At 39.8% G+C, this 20,845-nt stretch overlaps 2 non-coding genes and 2 pseudogenes across 2 annotated transcripts; 1 reads left to right on the plus strand and 3 right to left on the minus strand.

The window, feature by feature from the left end:
• Nucleotides 1–5,858: 5,858 nt before the first annotated feature.
• LOC124075423 (U6 spliceosomal RNA) lies at nt 5,859–5,964 on the minus strand. The gene has a single exon (XR_006846041.1). It is a non-coding gene; the product is annotated as a U6 spliceosomal RNA (small nuclear RNA).
• A 2,301-nt stretch (nt 5,965–8,265) lies between these two features.
• On the minus strand, nt 8,266–9,100 carry LOC124110253 (gem-associated protein 7-like; annotated as a pseudogene).
• Nucleotides 9,101–15,051: 5,951 nt separating this feature from the next.
• Nucleotides 15,052–15,158, plus strand: LOC124075428 (U6 spliceosomal RNA). The gene has a single exon (XR_006846045.1). It is a non-coding gene; the product is annotated as a U6 spliceosomal RNA (small nuclear RNA).
• A 3,128-nt stretch (nt 15,159–18,286) lies between these two features.
• LOC124075393 (heterogeneous nuclear ribonucleoprotein A1-like) lies at nt 18,287–19,550 on the minus strand (annotated as a pseudogene).
• Between the last annotated feature and the right edge of the window lie 1,295 nt (nt 19,551–20,845).

Genomic DNA, 20,845 nt, shown 5'->3' on the forward strand with positions numbered 1-20,845 from the left:
CCCCTCTCCAGATTCTTTTAACTATCATAAGTCATGTATTTTTGCAAAATAGTTCTAAAGTGACTGAGTATGTTAAGGCTTTTTTTTTTTTTTAAGTTCTAGAGATCAGGGTCTTGCTCATGCTAAGCACACACTCTGCCAGTGAGCTGCTACATCTCCAGCTCACCTTAAGTTTATTTTAGTCCATCTGTTGTCCATAAGAACATAAAGAAAGTTTACAATTGGCTACAAAACTAGAAATAGAATATTAGAACCAGAGGAAAAAAGATCACAATTATCCTGGAGTTAAAGATGACTAACTGCATTTGAAATTTATTTCTACATTTCCTGAATACCAGGACAAAAATGAACCTAAATTTGTCATCAGAAAGAAATCGTTTCATCAGAGAAGATAGACCATAGTTTTGACTTGTTTCTGTATCACTGAATTCTAAACGTAATTAGGAAATGGTGAGTTGATATTCTAAAGCAGTTCAGACATTTGAACAACAAATGCAAAAGCAAAATTTACATGGTTATTGCTTTCTCCCCTCCCCCCATATGGACGTTTCTTGTGACCAATAAAAGCCAAGAACATTAAAAGCAACCTAGTGATTGTTACTTTTAAAGGGGGCTTGTTTAATGTGGTCCAAGTAAATTGCTTTCTTGTGGTGTGAACAGGCCTGAAGTTAGAGCTTAGAATGTTTGAATATATGTCCAATGGATAGTCATTCTACATAGCATTTCTATTAGCTAAGCTTTTGCTAAGTGCTTTGGTAGTCACCCTTCTCTGTGATCCTTTAAAACTATGAGTGTGCCTCATAATATTAGTGTTTTTAAGGAGGAAGTTATAGTTTGTTTATATATCTGTACTTCAAAACCATACATTCTTTGAGAATGATAACTTGTCCTTGTTCATCTGTATTTACCCATCTGAGTCCAGTGTTTGAATACAGCAGGGGTAGGCACAGAATAGCTATTGGTCAAATGAATAAATGGCAGTTATTGTTTTCTGTATCTCTGAAAGCTGATAGACCACATTGCTGAATGAGGGTGGATTCAGATGATTCAGAAACCAAACAAGTAGGTGGTATATTCTATTATATGTTGCAGATGATGTCTTTGAGGGAGGTAAATGGGCTGCTCTGAGAGGGCTACTCAGTGTGATGTCTCTTTATGAGGTCACCGCAGTCCAGGTTTGCTTTGCTTCACATATACAGACACTTGATCATGCATCTCGCCCCAGCACACACACGTAATTGAGTATGTCTATGTGATAGGCATTATACCTTCATTATGTATTATGACTGAGGATACACTGGTTTGAAAAGAGGTTTGCTTCCTACCCTCCTAGGACTTCTAGTCTATTAGAGATGGCATATTAATCAAATAATCACAACAGCAAATATGTAATTACAGTCTGTGACAAGTACTAGGAAGGAAAAGGACAGGAAGACCTGAGAGCATACAACTGGGAGTCTGAACCTGTCTTGGATTGCAATAAGGATTTTCTGAAGAAGTGGCATTTGAACTAAGAGCTGAGGAATCAGTAGGTGTTAACATAGCCAAGAGAGTGTAGAGACATTCCAGGCAGAGGGGATAGCATATAGAAAGGCCTGTGATAGAAGAGATCACAGAGTGTTTGAGGAACTGAAAAAAGTCTCCAGTGGCTGTGGTACAGAACATGAATGAAGTCAAGAAAGACTGGCAGTTGATGAACACATTTACATTTAAAAGGGTTCCTGGCTGCAATATGGAGAATGGGTCCAGGAGCTCAGGGATGGATGAAGGTGATCAGGAAAGAGATTATGTATCCATTTAGATTATGCTTTGTATTATTAGTTTTACAATATTATGAGGAATCTCTTACCTGCCAGCACACACGTGTTTTTTAATGTCTCCACTTGGGGGTTCACCTTGTGAAAGCTCAGCAAAAGGTCTGAGGCTCTACCTTTTCACTGTTGTACAACCTAGGGGTGTGGTTAGACTAAAAAGATGGAGATAGGAATGAAGGGAAAAGGATACCATCTTCCAAAATCTGCCAGTATTCTTTCCCCAGAGGTTCCAAAGAAACCATTTATGTTTACAGTTTTCTTTTATGTACCTCTCGTTCACTACCTATCAGTCCATACCTATCTGACCTATGCTCCCATCCCATTCCAGTCAAACAGGTAAGGTTTCAAACTATAGATAAAAATAGACTGATATAAACAAATTTTAGGAGATGAAGTCAACAAGATCTTGGAAAAAACTCAATATGGAGGTGAGGGAGATGAAGAATGCAAGTATAATTCCTAGGCTTCTGGCCTTATCAGAGCTATTTCTGAGAAAGTTTTCACTGGAAAACGACCAGGCAGGGAAGGAAGATGAGTTAGGTTTTGGACATACTGAGTTAGAAATTGCTTTAAAGCATCACTTACAATTCTTAAGTGGGTATATATGTAAATATATGAGTCTATAATTTAAGAGTAGTCTGGATTGGATAAAAATATTTGGGCAAGTCATTGATGTAGAAATGGTAATTGAAGTTGGAGGGGTAGCTGAATCAAGCAATCCCTCCTTTCCTCCCTTCCTTTTTTCCCTTCCCTTCCCCTTCCTTCCTTTCTTTCATCCATGTGCTAGGATCAAATTCAGGGCCTTGAACATGCTAGACAAGCATCCTACCACTGTGTGACATCCCCAGCCTTGAATTAGCCTTTTCTATCCCTGTTTTTGTTTTTAAATTTTGTTTGTGATTTTTTTTGTTTTTGGTAATGTTGGTATGGAACCTAGGTCTTCATGTAAAGCTGGACCAGTGCTTTACCACTGAGCTATACCCCCAGCCACAAATTAGCCTTTTCTTACATGCGATAAACCTCTTCTCTGAATGTTTTTTTCTTTTTAATATTTTTTAATTGCCAATAGATTTTTAACTTTATTTTTGTTTATTCATATGTGGTGCTGAGGATCAAACCCAGGGCCTCATACATTCTAGGCAAGTGCTTTGCACTCAGCCACAACCCCAGTCCCTCTTCTCTCGATGTTTTTAAACATGTAAAATAAAATACATATGATTACAAAGGAAATCAGTTATATTAAAATATAAGCTGATATATTTACACATGTTATTTTAATGTAACTATATAACTTTTATATATTTGTGTTTTGATGGCTTATATATATTATATAATATGTATTTTGTGTGATAGTCTATATAGTATGTCAATATCCATTGGATATCCATTGGATACTGACAGATTATGGAAGTATATAATATATATCCATTGGATGTTGACTGACTCTCCGGAAATATATATTATGAAGGCTAAAATTATTACTGAAATGGAAGAGACATACTTCAACTTCAAAAGAAACTCCAGTAGTAGCCTGAAAGAAAGAGTACCAGATTATCTATGCAAAACCTGAAGACTGGAAATAAACTTGTGGGAGTGGTAAAACTCATCCAAAGATTTCATGTGAATATAGGACGTGAACAGGTTGAAGGAGAATGGGGAAATGAGATTATTCTGAAAGATCTTACTGGGGAAAGGGAAGGAGGAAGTGAGGAGACAAAGCAACTCTATGGGGCAAATAGTAGATTTTAAATATATGTTACAGAAAAATGTCTGTAATAAGCATAGGAAAAAGAAAAGAAATCATAAAATGGAAAAGTATAGCAGAACTAAAAAATTAACAAGTAAAAAGGGGAGCAGATGGAAATTTGATCAGACTGACAAAAATGAGGAAAAGGATGAGACATCAAACAAAATAAATAGTAATCATAAATTATTAGAACTTAATGTTATCAATTGCAATTAAATGTAACTAAACAGAATTACCCATTGAAAGAAACTGTCAGATTGAGTTAAAAACAAACTATGTGTTGTGTATAAGAAACAAATTTTAAACAGTGATAGAGCTGGGTGCAGTGGCGTACACCTGTAATCATACCTGTAATCACATCTGTAATCAGAGGCTGAGGCAGGAGGATGGAATGTTCAGAGCCAGCCTGGGCAACTTAGACTCTGTCTCAAAAACAAAAAAACAAAAACAGAAGCCAGGGGTGGGCCCTGGGGGGGGTGGGCCTCAGTGGTAGAGTGGTCCTGGGTTCAATCCTCAGTATAATACATACAAAATATATATTAAAAAAATGATAGAGTTCAAAACAAAGATGTGGGCAAGACATATCTGGTAAATGCAAATAAAGGGAAGACAAGAGAGGAAATGTTAATATCAGGAGGAATCTAAAATAAAAAGAATAAATGGGATGGTATGATATAATAATAAAAGGCATAATTTTAAAAGTTTTAATAGTCACAAGCTAGACAGCATGGCAGCTAAATAAATAAGACAAAAACTGTAAGATAAGTTGATAGAAATAATTTGCAGGCATTATGTTACTTTTGGGAGAAATAAATAAAAAGTTGGTAGAGTATCAGATAAAAAAGGGAAAAAAGAGGTATAGGTAAATGCCAAGAATGCCCAAGAAACATGGAGTGAAGGCATAGCAATGATCTGATAGCAAGTGTTTGAGGTGTCCCCTTCCTGCCCCTTCCTTATCACCCACAGTTGTAACCAATAAGATAGGGTAGGACAGCAGAGTCCACCCTTCCTATCTCTCAACATGGTATGGGAGGGGTGGCTCTTGGGCCACCAGAGGTCACTCTGTCTTCCTTTGTTACACGTGTCAGAAGCTGTCCAGTATTGGAACAGGTACCACAGTGCCTTGGGTCTTCTTGCCATTTCTCCCTAAGTTGTTCCTTTGCTTCTTCTCTTCTGGCATGGCTCTTGATGTCACTGCTGCCAGCTCTTGCTGGGACAGTTACTGTCATTCTCAGGGAAAGGAGCTAGGGAAGGCCCAGCAGTCTGCCAGAGAGCAGAGTGAAGAGGCTAAAACTCAGATGTGTGGATCAGGCAGGTGTGGGTTCAAATTCAAGCTCTATTATGGACTAATTGGTAGGTATATCACAACTTTTCTGAGCCTCAGTTTCCTCACCTATAAAATTAACCTTCATCACTGGTTATTAGTTAGAATAACTGAGATAATGGAGATCCAGTGCTTAGCACAGCTTGTATTATGAATTAAGTCTGAATGTTTTCCCAATTGGTAGAAATTGTTTTCAGTTAGTTTTCCTTTACTTTTTAGCTCACAGACTTTTTTCTCGTTGTTATGGGATTCCTACCAAAGAAGAAGTTGGGCAAAGAGCCAACTATTTTGCTTGCACATCCTCCAAAACAATTTTGAAAAATTGTGTACCCCATTGCATATTTTTAAGTTGACATTTAAATTTTTTCATCCTAAGATTAAATATTGCAAAGAATAAGATTTCCAACATATTGCAAGAATCAACATTGAAAAATAAAAAACTATCACGTAACTCTTGAATTTATTGAGTGGAATCTGTATACCATAAGAGGAAGAATTAATTGGGCTGGAAGCAATGGATGACAACTTGGAGGGGATGGTGGGGAATAAAGTTTTCAGTTTCTATTCAGACACTAAAGCTGTTATACTGATGATCCTGAGTGGTAAAAAACAAGTTTATTTCCACAAAGTTTGATCATTCAACCAGAGATGTTTTTGTGGCCCCCACTTTATGAATCTTTATGTCAAGAAGACCCCTTTTCCTGAGGGAAACTGGGGATACATTTTCTTCCTTTAGTCTGAAAGAGCTAGGAGTGGGGTTGCAAGGAGCAGAAGTTTGGAGGTTGTGAGGAAGTAAATGCAGCATTAACAGAAAGATAGTGAGCAGTGAGAATCTTTAGTCCATTTGTTACAGAGTAGCATAGCCCTTAGGAGTGCAGGATCTGGAGCCAGATGGACTAGCTGTGTGCCTTCCTCTTTTGTTGCAGGATTTTGGGGAAATTTTTTCACCTCTCTAGACACACATTTTTTTTCTTTAAATCTGGAACATTTCATGAATTTGTGTGTCATCCTTGCATGGGGCCATGCTGATATTCTCTGTATAATTCCAATTTTAGTATATGTGCTGCTGAAGTAAGCACTCTAAGCACATTTGTACTTCACTTTTACCATACTTCGTGGGAGTAACATATTACACTGTGGGTTTTTTTTTTTTTTTTTTTTTTTAATACTAGTGATTGAACCTAGAGGAGCTTTAACACTGAATTACATCCCCAGTCCTATTTATATTTCAAAACAGTGTCTCAGCAAGTTGCCTAGGCTGGCTGCAAACTTTCCATTCTCCTGCTTCAGCCTTCTAAATTGCTGAGATTACAGGCATGTGCCATGGCTCCCAGCCTATCACAACTTGATGCCTTAAAATGATAGAAATGTGCTCTTTCATAGTTCTGGAGCCCAGATGTCTGAAATCAGGCTCACTGGGTCAAAATCAATGTTAGCAGGGTCATGAACCATCTGAAAACTCAAGGTCAAAATCTGTTCCTTGCCTCCTCTAACTTTTGGTGCCTGGCAGCATTTGTTAGCTTGTAGCTATATCACTCCAGTCTATTTCTCTGGTCACACTGACTTGTCCTCTTCTATGTCAAACTTCCCTCTGCCTCTAGCTCTTGATCCTTAACTGCACCTTTTGCCATTGTTGTGGTTTGGATATGAGGTATTCCCCTCCACCCAAAAGCTCATGTGCCAATGCAGGAGGTGACATGATCAGACTATGAAAACTAATCTAATCTGTAGATTAATCTGTGTGATAGATTAATAATTTGAGTACATTACTGGGTAGTAACTATAGACAGGTGGGGTATGACTGGAGGAAGTGGGTTACCTGGGGGCATGCCTTGGGGGTTAAATATTTTTTCCCTGGCCCCTGGCCCTCTACTCTCCTTCCCATCTATTGTGAACTGAGCAACTTTCTTCTGCCACACCATTCCACCTTGATGTTCTGCCTCAGCTCAGGCCCAGAGTAATGAAGCCAGCTGACTATGGACAGAAATCTCTGAAACCATAAACCCAAATAAACTTTTTCTCCTCTAAGTTGTTATTGTCAGGTATTTTGGACACAGTGACAAAAAAACTGACTAATATAGACATAGGGTAATATTTTGACACCAACCAGTAATAAAATTCTGGCACTAACTACCTGAAGTTATCACAGAACCCACAGATTATCAGTCATGGTCCCTAACAAGACTGCTCTCACTTCAGATGCCAGTCACACTCAAGTATCCATAGGCTACCTACACTTCTGGCCAACTGGTTACCAATTGGGGGGTTCCCTCAATTCCCTCAAGGATTGAGGATTTGCTTATATGATTCACAGAATGTAGGAAAGTGATGTACTACCATTATAGTTTTATTAGAAGGGATTCAAGTCAGAACCAGTCAAATGAAGAAACACAGAGTGAGGTCTCACAGGGTTCCAAATGCAGAGTTTCTAAAAGTGCTCTCCCTTTGGAATCAGGACATATCCACTTCCTGACACATCAATGTATTCACCAGTCAGTGCTTTTCACTAAGCTTTATTTATGTAATATTTTCAATAGTACAAACACTTTATTTAACAGTCATAGATTATCCCATAGGCCAACATACAGGACCTAAAATTCAGAGTCTTTGACCTCTCACTCTGACTCCAATAGGGTGAATACACTTGAGCTTGAAGCCTTTCACACTGTGGTTGATGGAGCAGGTTTTGACATCCTTAAATTCCACAAGAACCTGTGTGTATTTTCCCTGCAAGCTGGTCCTGTCCCTTATTTTATCCTGACCAACTCAATGGGCTTTACATAGTTCTCTGTGATGGTGGTATGGCAGCAGTCAGGCAGAGTTTCACTAAGCCAGGATATTTATTGGGGCTTCATTTTACAAGCATGATTGACTGAATTATTTGGCCATTGGTTGGCTATTAATCATTGGTTGAATTCAATATATTTTCCTCTCTTCCTTCACCAAAGTTCAGGCTTGACTTCTGGATGATGTGCTCACTGAAGGTAAGACGCAGAGGACTTGATTAGAACAATTTCACAGAAGTAAAAAATGTCAGACCACTGAAATTATTGTGGTCTGCAGTTTGTAACAATTAATTAACCATGATTGTTTGACTTCTAAATCATGGTTAATTCTAGACAATCATAGTTATTTAACTTCAACAGCAAACCCCTAAAATTGCAACAGAATGCCAATCAGGGTTGCTGGAGGCAACAATAAAAGCCATATCACATGGGTATAAAGTGGTAGATAGATCTCATTGTGATTTTGATTTGCATTTCTATAATAACCAATGCCAAATAACGTTGAGCATTTTTAAATACAATTATCAGCCATTAATAGATCTTCTTTGGATATATGCCTATTTAAGACCTTTACTCAATTTTTTTTTTCCTGGGATAATTGGTTATTTGGCAGGAGGGGAGCTTTGGGGCGTTATCTTCAGGGTGGTTGAATTCTGCAACCTCTCCAATGCAGTTCATCTTTCTCCAGCCCCCACCCTCCCACCCGGGTCTTCAGGAACTGGCACTGGCCCATATTTCTGTAGAGTCCAGAGTTCTGCAAGGTAGAGCATTCCTTTCAACGAGATCTGGAATTCCTAGGGTTGCAGACTTTTACAACTAGACCCTGGAGGCCTCAAAAATCCAGAGGTGCTTGGTTCAAAATTCCCAGGGACCTCAGAACTCTGTGGGGTCCACAGTGCCTGGCTCAGGAACACTTGGAGGCCTGCGATACTGTGGCTAAGCCCACAGCAGAAGGGTGACCACAATATTGTCTTCACAGCTTGAAGGTGTATGAAATAATGTCACTACATCGAAGCAGTGCCTCAGCCTGCACACCTATGGGAGTCTGCAGCTGCGACACGTGAGAAGTTGGCCACATCCAGGTCAGTGGCTCCAAAGTGGGCAGTCACATGCACACCCTCGTGCAGTGTGAAGCTCACCTGGCGACCCACCATGGCCAGCAGGCTGCGGAGGTAGCGCTCCCGAAGGGCAGCTCGGGCCCGCTGTTCCTGGGATTCTGGAGATTCTTGAAGGATGGGACACTCTTGGATTTCAGTAGCTACGCGCTTCAGAGGGGCCCTGCGTCCATCAGGGGCAAAGCCACGACTCAAGCCGTCGGGGCCCCGGGGGAGCCGGAGCACAGGCACAGGAATGGCCAATGGAGTCTGCATTATGCTGGCCAGGTCCACAGCTTCTGGCGCCCACACTTCCGCCGGGGCCCCAGCTGCAGAGGCCCGGGCGGACCGCAAGCCTCCGAGCCTGGGTTCCGCCCGCGCCGCTCCTCAATTTTTTTTTAATATTTTTTTTTTGTAGTTGTACACACAACTTTATTTATTTATTTATTTAATTTTATGTGGTGCTGAGAATCAAACCCAGGACCTTGCACATGCGAGGCAAGCACTCTACCACTGAGCCATAACCCCAGTCCTTTGCTCAGTTTTTAATCAGGAGATATATATATATATATATATATATATATATATATATATATATATATATTAAATTTATATATTTGGACAAATCTCTTATAAGCTAAATTTTTTCAAATATTTTATACCATATAGTGGGTTGTCTTTTTGCTTTCTTAATGTATAGTTTACACACAAATGTTTTACTTTTGAGGTAGGCCAACTTATCTGTTTTCTTTCTGTCATACACACACATTTTTTGGCAGTATTGGGGATTGAACCCAGGACCTTGCACATTCTAGACAAGTGCTTTACTACTGAGCTGCATTCTAGCCCTCACTTATATGTTTAATGAATCTATAAAACCATTTTAAACCCAAGGTCATGAAGATATCCTTTTTATTTTCCCTGAGATGAGGTCTCACTATGTTGTCTAGGCTGATCCCCAATTCCTGGCTCAGTGATTCTCCTGCCTCAGGCTCCCAACTAGCTGTGATTATAGACACATGTTGCTGTGCCCAAATTATGAAGTTACCTACTATTTCTATCTAGGAGTTTTATAATTTAAATTCTTACATTTAAGTCTGTGATCCATTTTTACTAAATTTTTGTGTATGTATGAGGTAGGAGGGTCCAACTTCACTGTTTTGCAAGTGGATATCCACTTGTCCCTGCAGCATTTGATGAAAATCAGTACATTTTTGAACCAAGAGTTCAATAGTCCTGGATACAGGCAAAAGGACTTCCTGCTGTATTTTTACAATAGTATTGAATTTTAAAATTTGCTTTGAATTGGGAAGTTTAAACCAGAGATTTTCCTTTCTTGCTGTTGGTGGCATAATTAATGAACTCTATCTTCCTTACATTTTTCAGCCCATGAAATTATTCTAATCAAATCTTCAACATCTCTCCTTTGGGGGTACATCATCCAGAAGTCAATCATGGCTAATTAACTACCACATACAGCAGACCACTAGAATTCCAACAGAATGCCAACCAGGGTTGTTGGTTGCAACAACAGAGGCAAAAAGTGGATAACTAAAGTAAAAAAAGAATTATCAGGAGATTAAGTAGCTCATAGAAAGACATGACAAACAGGACAAGCAGAATTAGAAAATAAATAGAAATTCATTTGTCTGGCCAAAAGAAGCTAGAAAGCCTTGGTTAAACTTCACCCCCCAAAAGTATGATCACAACACTACCACTGGACACTGTAGCTGACACCATTTTACACCCTAATAATTTTTTTAAAATTTGTTCTTATTAGTTATACATGACAGTAGAATATATTTTAACATATTATACTCATATGGAGTATAACTTCTCATTCTTTTGGTTGTACATTATGTAGAATTACATTGGTCATGTAATCATAAATGCACATAGGATAGTAATGTCTGATCCATTCTACTAACTTTCCTATTCCCATTCCCCCCACTTCCCTTCATGCCCTTTTGTCCAATCCAAACTACTTGTATTCTTCCCTACCCACCCCCTTATTGTGAGTTAGCACCCACATATCAGAGAAAACATTTGGCCTTTGGTTTTTTGGGATTGGCTTATTTCACTTAGCATGATAGTCTCCAGTTCCATCCATTTTCTGGCAAATACCATAATTTCAATCTTCTCTATGGCTGAATAATATTCATTATGTGTATATACTGCATTTTCTTTAGCCATTCATCTGTTGAAGGGTACCTAGGTTGGTTCCATAGTTTAGCTATTGTTAATTGAGCTATTATAAACATTGATGTGGCTGCATCATTGTAGTATACAGATTTTAAGTCCTTTGAGTATAAACCAGGGCGTGGGATAACTGGGTCAAATGGTGGTTCCATTCCAAGTTTTCTTAGAAATCTCCATACCGCTTTCCAGAGTGGTTGCACCAATTTGCAGTCCACCAGTAGTGTATGAGTATACCTTTCACCCCGCATTTTCACCAAGATGTAATGTTACCTGTATTCTTTTTAAAAAAAAAAATTCAGTTGTAGATGACACTTTACCTTTATGTGGTTCTGAGGAATCAAATTCAGTGCTCACATGTGCTAGGCAAGTGCTCTACCACTGAACTTCAATCCCAGCCCGTTAGTTGTATTCTTGATTATTGCCATTCTGACTGGAGTGAGATGAAATCTCAGTGTAGTTTTAATATGCATTTCTCTAACTTCTGGAGATATTGAACATTTTTTCATATATTTGTTGACGAATTTATCATATTTCTTCTTCTGTAAAGTACCTGTTCATTTCCTTTGCCCATATATTAATTGGGTTATTTGTTTTCCCTGTGTTTAGTTTTTTGAATTCTTAATATAGCCTGGAACTTGATGCTCTGTCTGAGGTTCAGGTGGCAAAGATTTTCTCCCATGATGTCAGCTCCCTCTTCATGTTCTTGATTGTTTCCTTTGCTGAGAAGAAGCTTTTTAATTTGATTCTATCCCATTTATTGATTCTTGATTTTACTTCCTGCACTTTAGGAGTCTTGTTAAAGAAGTCAGTTCCTAAGCCAACATGATGTAAATTTGGGCCTACTTTTTATTTTATTAGGCACAGCATCTCTAGTCTAATGCCTAAGTTCTTGATCCATTTTTAGTTGAGTTTAGAGCAAGATTGGGAGAGATAGGGATTTAATTTCATTTTGCTACATATAGATTTCCAGTTTTCCCAGCAACATTTTTTGAAAAGGCTATCTTTTCTCCAATGTATGTTTTTGGTGCCTTTGTCTAGTATGAGATAACTGTATTTAAGTTGATTTGTCTCTGTGTCTTCTGTTCTGTACCATTGGTCTATGTGTCTGTTTTGGTGCCAATGCCATGCCATTTTTGTACTATATCTCTGTAGTATAATATAAGGTCTGGTATTGTGATGCCTCCAACTTGGCTTTTATTGGTAAGGATTGCTTTGGCTATTGACCCCTAATAGTATTAAATTGAGTCTTTATAGATGCCCTATGACACGTATGACCATCAAATGGCCAAGCTTGCATTATTTGTCCATGAGCTAGATGATAGGGGACAGGAAAGGAGAATCCTTCAACTTCTGTTATAAATTGGGTTTTTACATCTTCCTGGGACCCATCAAAGGAAAACTTACCTCAAAACAAGAATGTTTGGACATGAGATGGCCAAAAACCAAAAAAGGCATGTTATAGAAATGAATAATAAAAATAATGACCAACATTTTTGAGGGCTATCTACGTACAAGTTTTAGATGTATTAATCCAATACTTACCACAGCCCTATGAGGTATACTGCATTATTATCCTGAGTGATAGACTAAATAATGACCCTCTCCCCAAAATCTACTTTCTAATTTCTGAAGCCTATGAATATTATCCTATATGGCAAAAGGGTGAATATTATCTGTGGAACAATGAAGAATTTGACTAGTCTTTGTTTCTAGTATATGAATTATGTCAACAAGCTGTTAGCATATTTATTAGGGCTGGGATGCAGCTCAGTGGTAGAGGGTTTGGCTAACACGCACTGGGTTCCATCCCCAGCACCACATAAAAAACTAAATAAACAAAATAAAGGTATTAAAATAAATAATAAATAAAAAGAGTCCATCACCAAGGAGCAGCAAATACACAGTTGATCATGCATGTTTGGTTACTTTGAGGAATCAAAAAAACGAGATTTAAGGAATTAATTAAGGCTGTGACCTTAAGTTTTAAAGCTTACAGGGCTGATACAAGTTTGGAGCCAATACTCTGGTCAACCAAGTTCTTAGAAAAATTGCAGAGGAAAGAATTCAAAGCTGTAAAAAACTATACAGACACATATATATCCTCAGAGATAGATATATAAACTAATTATAATAGTTACTTAAGAAATGGACTTAAACTGGGCATGGTGACACACACCTGTAATACCAATGACTCTGGAGGCTAAGGCAGAGGATATCAAGTTTGAGGTCAGCTTTGTCAACTTAATGAGACATTGTCTCAAAATAAAATAAAATAAATAAAAAGGGCTAGGGATAAAAAGTAGCTCAGTGGTAAAGCACTTGCCTAGCATGTGGCCCTGGGTTCAATTCCAAGCACCATCAGAGAGAAAGAGATATAATGAAGGCTTATTTTGGCTCACAATTTTGTTTTATTTTTTTAGGTGGACACAATATCTTTATTTGATTTTTATGTAGTGCTGAGGATCGAACCCAGTGCCTCATGCATGCCAGGCGAGCATGCTAGCCACTTGAGCCATGTCCCCAGCCTGGCTCACAGTTTTGGAAGTTTCCATCCATAATCTGTTGGCCTCATTGCTTTTAGGCCCATGGAACATCATGGTGGGAGCACGTGATGGAGCAAAACTACCCATCTCATGGCTGGGAATCAAAAAGAGAAAGAGGAAAACACCAGAGTCTCATAAGCCTCTTCCAGGGGATGTATTCAGTGACCTTAAACCTCCCACTAGGCCCCAGTCTTAGTTTCTACCACCTCCCAGGAGCACCAAGCCGTAAACACATGAGCTTTTTGGGGACATTTAAGATCCAAACCATAGCAGCCTATTAAAAATACTTTTTTTTAGCCAGGTGGGTTGGCCCATACCTGTAATCCCAGCAGCTCAGGAGTTTGAGGCAGGAGGATTGCAGGTTCAAAGCAGCCTCCGCAATTTAGTGAGGCCCTAAGCAACTTAGTAAGACCCTGATTCTAAGTAAAAAATAAAAAGTGTGGGGGATGCAGTTCAGTGGTAGAGTTCTCCTGGGTTCCATCCCCGATAAGAACCCCCATTCCCCCAAAAAAGTAGCACTCAGAGATTAAAGAAAGGCAGAATGGGTAAGGCAGATAGAGTAGATATGGCTCAACATCTATTCCAACCCCTTGTTATGATGCCTCCCTGTGGTACAGAAGCTGAAAAACTAAAACTACCTTCTAGACTTCCTTGAAGCAGATTGGTCTCTGGATGTTTTAAATTCCCCAATCAGACACATACCTAAGGAACTTGAATATGGAACTGAGTTAAAGAGAAAATAAGGTATTACTAAGGATTTAGTATACCAAAACTCTAAAGGATGACTTCCTGTTTTCCAGAATGTGGCATAGTTGGAACAGTGGATTTCTAATTTCCTGGTTTTCTGATGTGGCAGGGGTAACAGTTTTCCTTGTAAAAGCTTGTGCCTGACCCAAATCCACTCTCATTCATAACTAGCTTTAAGTATAGATTGATAAAACTTGTAAGCCTTTTTGCACGATATTCTAGGAAGTGTGTTGGCACCAAAACAAATGACATTCCTGGCAAAGAGGAGGAGTATCTTGAAGGTTAAGTGTGTAGTAGACATTGGACATTTATTTTGGACCCCAGCATTGGAATTCCCTTTCCTGCATTTAGGGAATTACTCAGGTTATGAATCAGAGATACAGGCCTATTATCCTCTACAGAAATTGAAAGTACTAGGAACTCACATTCCTTGCAGCTAGAGCATTGCAAACAGGCTCTGCCTGTCAGGCACACTTGCCTCAAAAAACTTCCTGGAAAAGTTGGTTTCAGGAAGCTCATTTCCTGGAAAAGCAGTGGCTATAGGATAGTGATTAGTTCAATATCCCATGCTATGGGTACCACCAACACAGGCCACATGTCAGAACTCAGCAGCCAGGCAGTAATGACCTTATCTCCAGATCAGCTCTGCAACTTGGTTTCGACTCTTTCTTATTATGTGGCTGAGAATATGCTTGTTCTGCTTTTCCCTTTATTCAATGAGTTATTTAATATCCTTTTAATAAATTCCTTTTGGCTTAAGTTGGTTTTAGTTTCTTATAATTAAGAATTCTGAGGTAGTGCTTGATTCAGCAGCACCTATACTAAAATAGGAATGATACAGAAAAGATTAACATGGCCTCTGCACAAGGATGACCTGTGATTTAGTCTGGTTTTTCATTGCTATGACCAAAAGACCTGGCAAGAACAACATAGAAGAGGAAAAGTATATTCTGGCTCACTGTTTTAGAAGTTCAGTCTGTGGTCAGCTGACTCCATAACTCTGGGCCTGAGGTAAGGCAGAACATTATGGCCAATGGGCATTGCCGAGGAAAGCAGCTCAGGATGTAGCAACAAGCAGAGAGAGAGAGAGAGAGAGAGAGAGAGAGAGAGAGAACTTCACTTACCAGGGACAGATGCCCCCAATGACCTCCTTCCTCCAGCTGCACCCTATCTGCTTATAGTTACCACCTACTTAATCTATATCAGTACATCAATCTGCTGATTAGATTACAACTCTTGTAATCTAATCATCTCATCTCTGAATGTTCTTGCATTGTCTCATACATGAGTTTTTGGTGGATACCACATAGCCAAACTATAACAACCTTCAAATTCATGAATCATTCCATATTTTTCAAGATGGAATTATTGAGACACACTGGTAATATGAAGAGACTTGGTTGAGTGTTAAAATAATAATAGTGTTTAAAATGTAGAATTCAAATCCACAGTACTGCAAAAACATTCAATAGTTTACTTTATTTAATAAAATCAAAAGTATTTAAACTTAAAGAAGAATTCTGATGAACACAGAGAAGACAAATCCTCCCACTTGGGTAGGGCTTTCGCCAACAATAGATGCTGTTGAAGGAACACGTTACATTAAAAAGAATGGTGATAACATGGATTCACTGATGCCAACATGTATTCTACTGTATTAATAAGCATTTATTTGCTTGCAAAAATAAAAACAAAAAACCAATTTAAACCATGTTAGGCAAAATGGGAAAGTCACAGAAACTTGACTGGGGAGAGTTGGAAATGGAGTTGGAAATAGAGTAGAAATAGGGTTGGACTTTAGAATTCTCTCTTCTTTATCTTCCCAAAATTCATATTGAAATACTAAAACGCAGTACATTAGAATGTGACTGTACTGAGAGATAGGATTCTTAAAGAATCCACTAAGTGTGCTGGGGCTGGGGCTCAGTGGTAGAGTGCTTGCCTAGCACGTGTGAGGTACTGGGTTTGATCCTTAGCACCACATAAAATAAATAAAATAAAGGCATTCTGCCCATCTGTAACTACAAAAATTTTTTTTTAAAGAGTCAATTAAGTTAAAATGAGGGCTGGGGATGTGGCTCAAGTGGTAGCGTGCTGGCCTGGCATGCGCAAGGCACTGGGTTTGATCCTCAGCACCAAATAGAAATAAATAAAGATATTTTGTCCACCTAAAACAAAAATAAATAAATATTTTTTAAAAAGTTAAAATGAGGTCATTAGAGTATGTCCTAATTTGATGACTGGTATCCCTACAAGGAGAAAATTTTTACACGGACATGTACAGAGGGGAAACACAGGGAGAAGATGGTAATCTAGAAGCCAAGGTGCAAGGCCGCAGAAGCAAGCAACCCTATCAACACTTTGATCTTGAACTTCTAGCCTCCAGAACTGTCATATGAATTGTATCCTCTGGAGTTGCAAGTGTGGTGAGCCTGGTCCAGAAAATGTGTTCATGAATGAGGTTGGCGAAATTTGCTGGCCTTACTAACCAGCAGTTTTTCTAGGTTGCCTAGTCTGGGGTACTTTGTTATGGTAGCCCTAGCAAACAAATAAGGACCGCCCCTCACCCATTCTAATAAAGATCTTGATGAAAACTCTCATTTAATTCAGATGCTCTAGTGTGTGCATGTAGTCCCAGTTAGTTGGGAGGCAGAGGCAGTCGGATGACTTGAACTCAGCAGTTTGGTGCCAGCCTGGGCAACACAGTGATATCCCATCTTAAAGAACAAAACAGAGCTGGGTGCAGTGGTGCATGCCTGTAATCCCAGTGTCTTAGGAGGCTGAGACGGGAGGGATCATGAGTTCAAAGCCAGCCTCAGCAACAGCAAGGTGCTAAGCAACTCAGTGAGATCCTGTCTCTAAATAAAATTCAAACTAGGGCTGGGGATGTGGCTCAGTGTTGAAGTGCTCCTGAGTTCGATCCCTGGTATCCCACCCTGCCAAAAAAAAAAAAAAAAAAGAACAAAACAGAACATAAACCTCTCATTTAAGCATGGAAATAAGATACAATGTGCTAATATGAGATATACTCCATACAATGCTGGTTAGAGAGAAGGCAGTAAAGCCAGAAAATTTCACTCACATCGTTCATTACCCCATTTTCTTGACCAGGGTTACCATACTTGCAACTCCAGAGGGTACCCCGTTCATATAATAGTCATTTAAAACGATGCCTCCTGTGTTGTACACCAAACAACAACAACCTCTGCATTCTCATGCAGTAGCAGTTTCTTCCCGTGGGGAAGTGCTTGGTTAGAGAATAAAGTTATCTTGGGTTATGACCACTAGGAGATTTCCCTTGTCCAACGTCTCTTACAACTAACTACTCTTGTGTGGGAGTGTGTGTGTGTTGCTGGGATTTGAATCCAGGATCTCCTGCATGCTAATGATCTAATGCTGAGCCCCAGTCCAATAACTAGTCTTGAAAGGGAGATAGGAGAGGATTCCTCTTTAGGGGACTGTTCCCCAGTCTTTGTCCTTCTACTAAGGTAGAAGACCCTAGAATACCTTAGAGGTTGCACAATTTTATTGGCCCCTGTTGTTTTGTTTCCTGGCAGTACAATTTCATTACACCTTAGTTGGCTGCCTTTTAATTTCATTTTGGAGATTTTTATTAAAAATTATGGTTTTGTTTTGTTTTGGTACTGGGGATTGAATCTAGGAGTGCTCTATCACTGACTCACACCCCCAGCCCTTTGTATTTTTTTGAGACAAGGAATTGCTAATTACCCAGGTTGGCTTCAAACTTGCAATCCTCCTGCCTCAACCTCCCCAGTTGCTGGGATTACAGGTATGTACCACCACACCCACTTGGTTATATGTTGTTGCATAAAAAATCATCCTAAAACTTAGTGACTTAAAACTACCACTTCTATTTACTTAAAGAGAAACATTTATTCAGCATCATGATCAGACCATTACAAGGGTGCAAAAAAAAAAAAAATCCACATTAAAACCCTTTGTTGGAATGCTTTTCACTTTCCACAGAACAGAAACTAAAATAACCTGTTATACAATTAGTCACAAATACACATGAGTATTGTCTAAACCATGTCTTCTTTGTAGCAGTTAGGCCCTGCCACCACTGTGCTTGGCTGAGTTCACAAATCTGTTATAACCTGTAGCTTCCCTGTCACTTCTCTGGCTCTCCTTTCCTGCTAAGCTTTGTTTCCTGGCAGTATTAAAACCTTCTGCCACTGCCATAGCTACTGCTGCTGCTGCAACTGCCATAGCCACTTTGGTTTCATGGTTTGTCAAAGTATTAGCCTTTACCACCATAAGGTCCAGAACTTTTGCCTCCAAAGTTTCCACCCTTCATGGGTCCAAAATTTGATGACTGATTATTGTAATTGCCAAAATCATTGTAGCTTTCACCACCTCCCAAATTGCTTCCACTACCACTGCCAAAGCCACTGCCAAAGCCACTGCCACCGCCACCTCTGCCTCCTCTGTTGTCATAACTGTCACTCCTGCCATAGCCATGCCCTGGTTTCCGTAACTGTCCACCACTTCCATAGATTCGGCTTCCTCCAGAGTAACTAGGACTGCTTCCTCTATAACCACCATCATTACCAAATTCATTGTAGCCATCCCTGCTGCCATCATATCCACCACCACCATGGCTGCCACCATGAACACTGAAGTTCTCTCCATGACCAAAATTGTCATTTCCACCAAAAACACCGCCACGACTACCATCAAAGTTTCCAGAACCACTTCGACCTCTTTGGCTAGATGAAGCACTAGCCATCTCTAGCTTTGACAGGGCTTTCCTCACTTCACATTTGTGGCCATTCACAATATGGTATTTCTGAATGACAATCTTATCCACAGAGTCATGGTCATCAAAAATTACAAAAGCAAAGCCCCTTTTCTTTTCACTGCCTCGGTCAGTCATGATTTCAATAACTTAAATTTTCTTGTACTGTTCAAAATAATCTCATGATGTTCCTCAGTGTCTTCTTTAATGCCACCAATAAAGATCTTTTTCACAGTTAAGTGGGCCACTGGTCTTTGAAAATCTTCTCTTGAGACAGCTCTCTTTGGTTCCACAACTCTTCCATCTACCTGTGTGGTCTTGCATTCATGGCTTATCCACTTCCTCCATAGTGGCATAAGTGACAAACCCAAAGCCCCTGGAGTGCTTTGTGTTTGGGTCTCTCATTACCACACAGTCCGTGAGTGTTCCCCATTGCTCAAAATGGCTTTGCAGACTCTCAACAGTTGTTTTGAAGCTCCATGCTCTGATGAATAGTTTCCACAGCTGTTCGTCTCTTTAGGACTCTGATTCAGACATGATGGCAGCAGGAAGAGAGACTTTAACGATGCTTTCTCAGCAGCGTCCACGGGCAGAAAGGAGTAAGCTAACAAATGTATCCACCCCACATCTATTTATTATCTCTTACAATTCTGGGTTTTGTTTTTGGAATTTTTGGGGTCCTGGGGATGGAACCCAAGGCCTTATATATGCTAAGCACACACACTCTGTCACTGAGCTATACCTCCAAACGTCATTCTATGCTCAGCTGGGCCTTTTCCCCTTTCAGGCTGGAGTTTCAGAAGTCCCAGACTTGAATGAACTGGAACATCCCAAGATGGCTCACTCACTGGACTGGCAGTTGACTTGGGCTCAGCCAGGGCCCTTAACTAGAGTACTTAGTAATCCTTCACGTGACTGATGCACATAGTTTGGGCTTCTCATAGCAGGGCAGTTGGATTCTAACAGGGAGTTTCCCAAGTGCATGAAGATAGATGCTACAGATTTTTTTTTTAAACATTTGTTTAGTTGTAAATGGACATAATACCTTTATTTTATTTTTTATGTGGTGCTGAGGATTGAACCCAGTGCTTCATATACTTCACACATGCTAGGCAGGTGCTCTACCACTGAGCTACTGATAAGCTTGAGTTCAGGACCCCCAAAAGACCACCAGAGACCAAGATGGATGTAAGCAGCAAAGAGGCATTCATTTCGAGCTAGCTTGGTCCTCTGCGCACACAGCAACTGGTGACGCTGAGAGCTCAGGGTTTGCAGCAGTTTTATACACCCTTTGAGGAAGGCAGGGACTTCACATACATCATAGCATCTCTTAGCAAATCATCACACACCGCGGGAAAATCAAACAACTCTTTTTTTTTTTAAAGAGAGAGGAGAGAGAGAGAGAGAGAGAGAGAATTTTTAATATTTATTGGTGGACATAACATCTTTGTATGTGGTGCTGAGGATCGAACCCGGGCTGCACACGTGCCAGGCCAGCGCGCTACCACTTGAGCCACATCCCCAGCCCCAAACAACAACTCTTAACATTGTTTAGCACATTCACTGGCGGGAACAAGTTGGGTAGGGGTGATTGCTAAGTACAAGAGGGGAATTTGTTTGAACTGATTGGATTAAGCCATGAGAGGTGTACGTGCTAAACTACATGGTTTCCCAACATGTTATCAACCACCATAAACTACTGGGGGTCATCTGGCATCCTAGGTATTTTCCCTGTCTCATGCAGATTGGTGGTTGCTAGGGAGTTGCTATGGGTCCCCACCTAGCCTAACTGAGTCAGGGACACATCAGCAAATCTCTCCTGTTATTTACAG

This window comes from Marmota monax, unplaced genomic scaffold, assembly GCF_021218885.2.
Source record: "Marmota monax isolate L192 unplaced genomic scaffold, Marmota_monax_Labrador192_F-V1.1 WCK01_AAM20220418_F8-fsc00008, whole genome shotgun sequence".
Lineage (NCBI taxonomy): Eukaryota > Metazoa > Chordata > Mammalia > Rodentia > Sciuridae > Marmota > Marmota monax.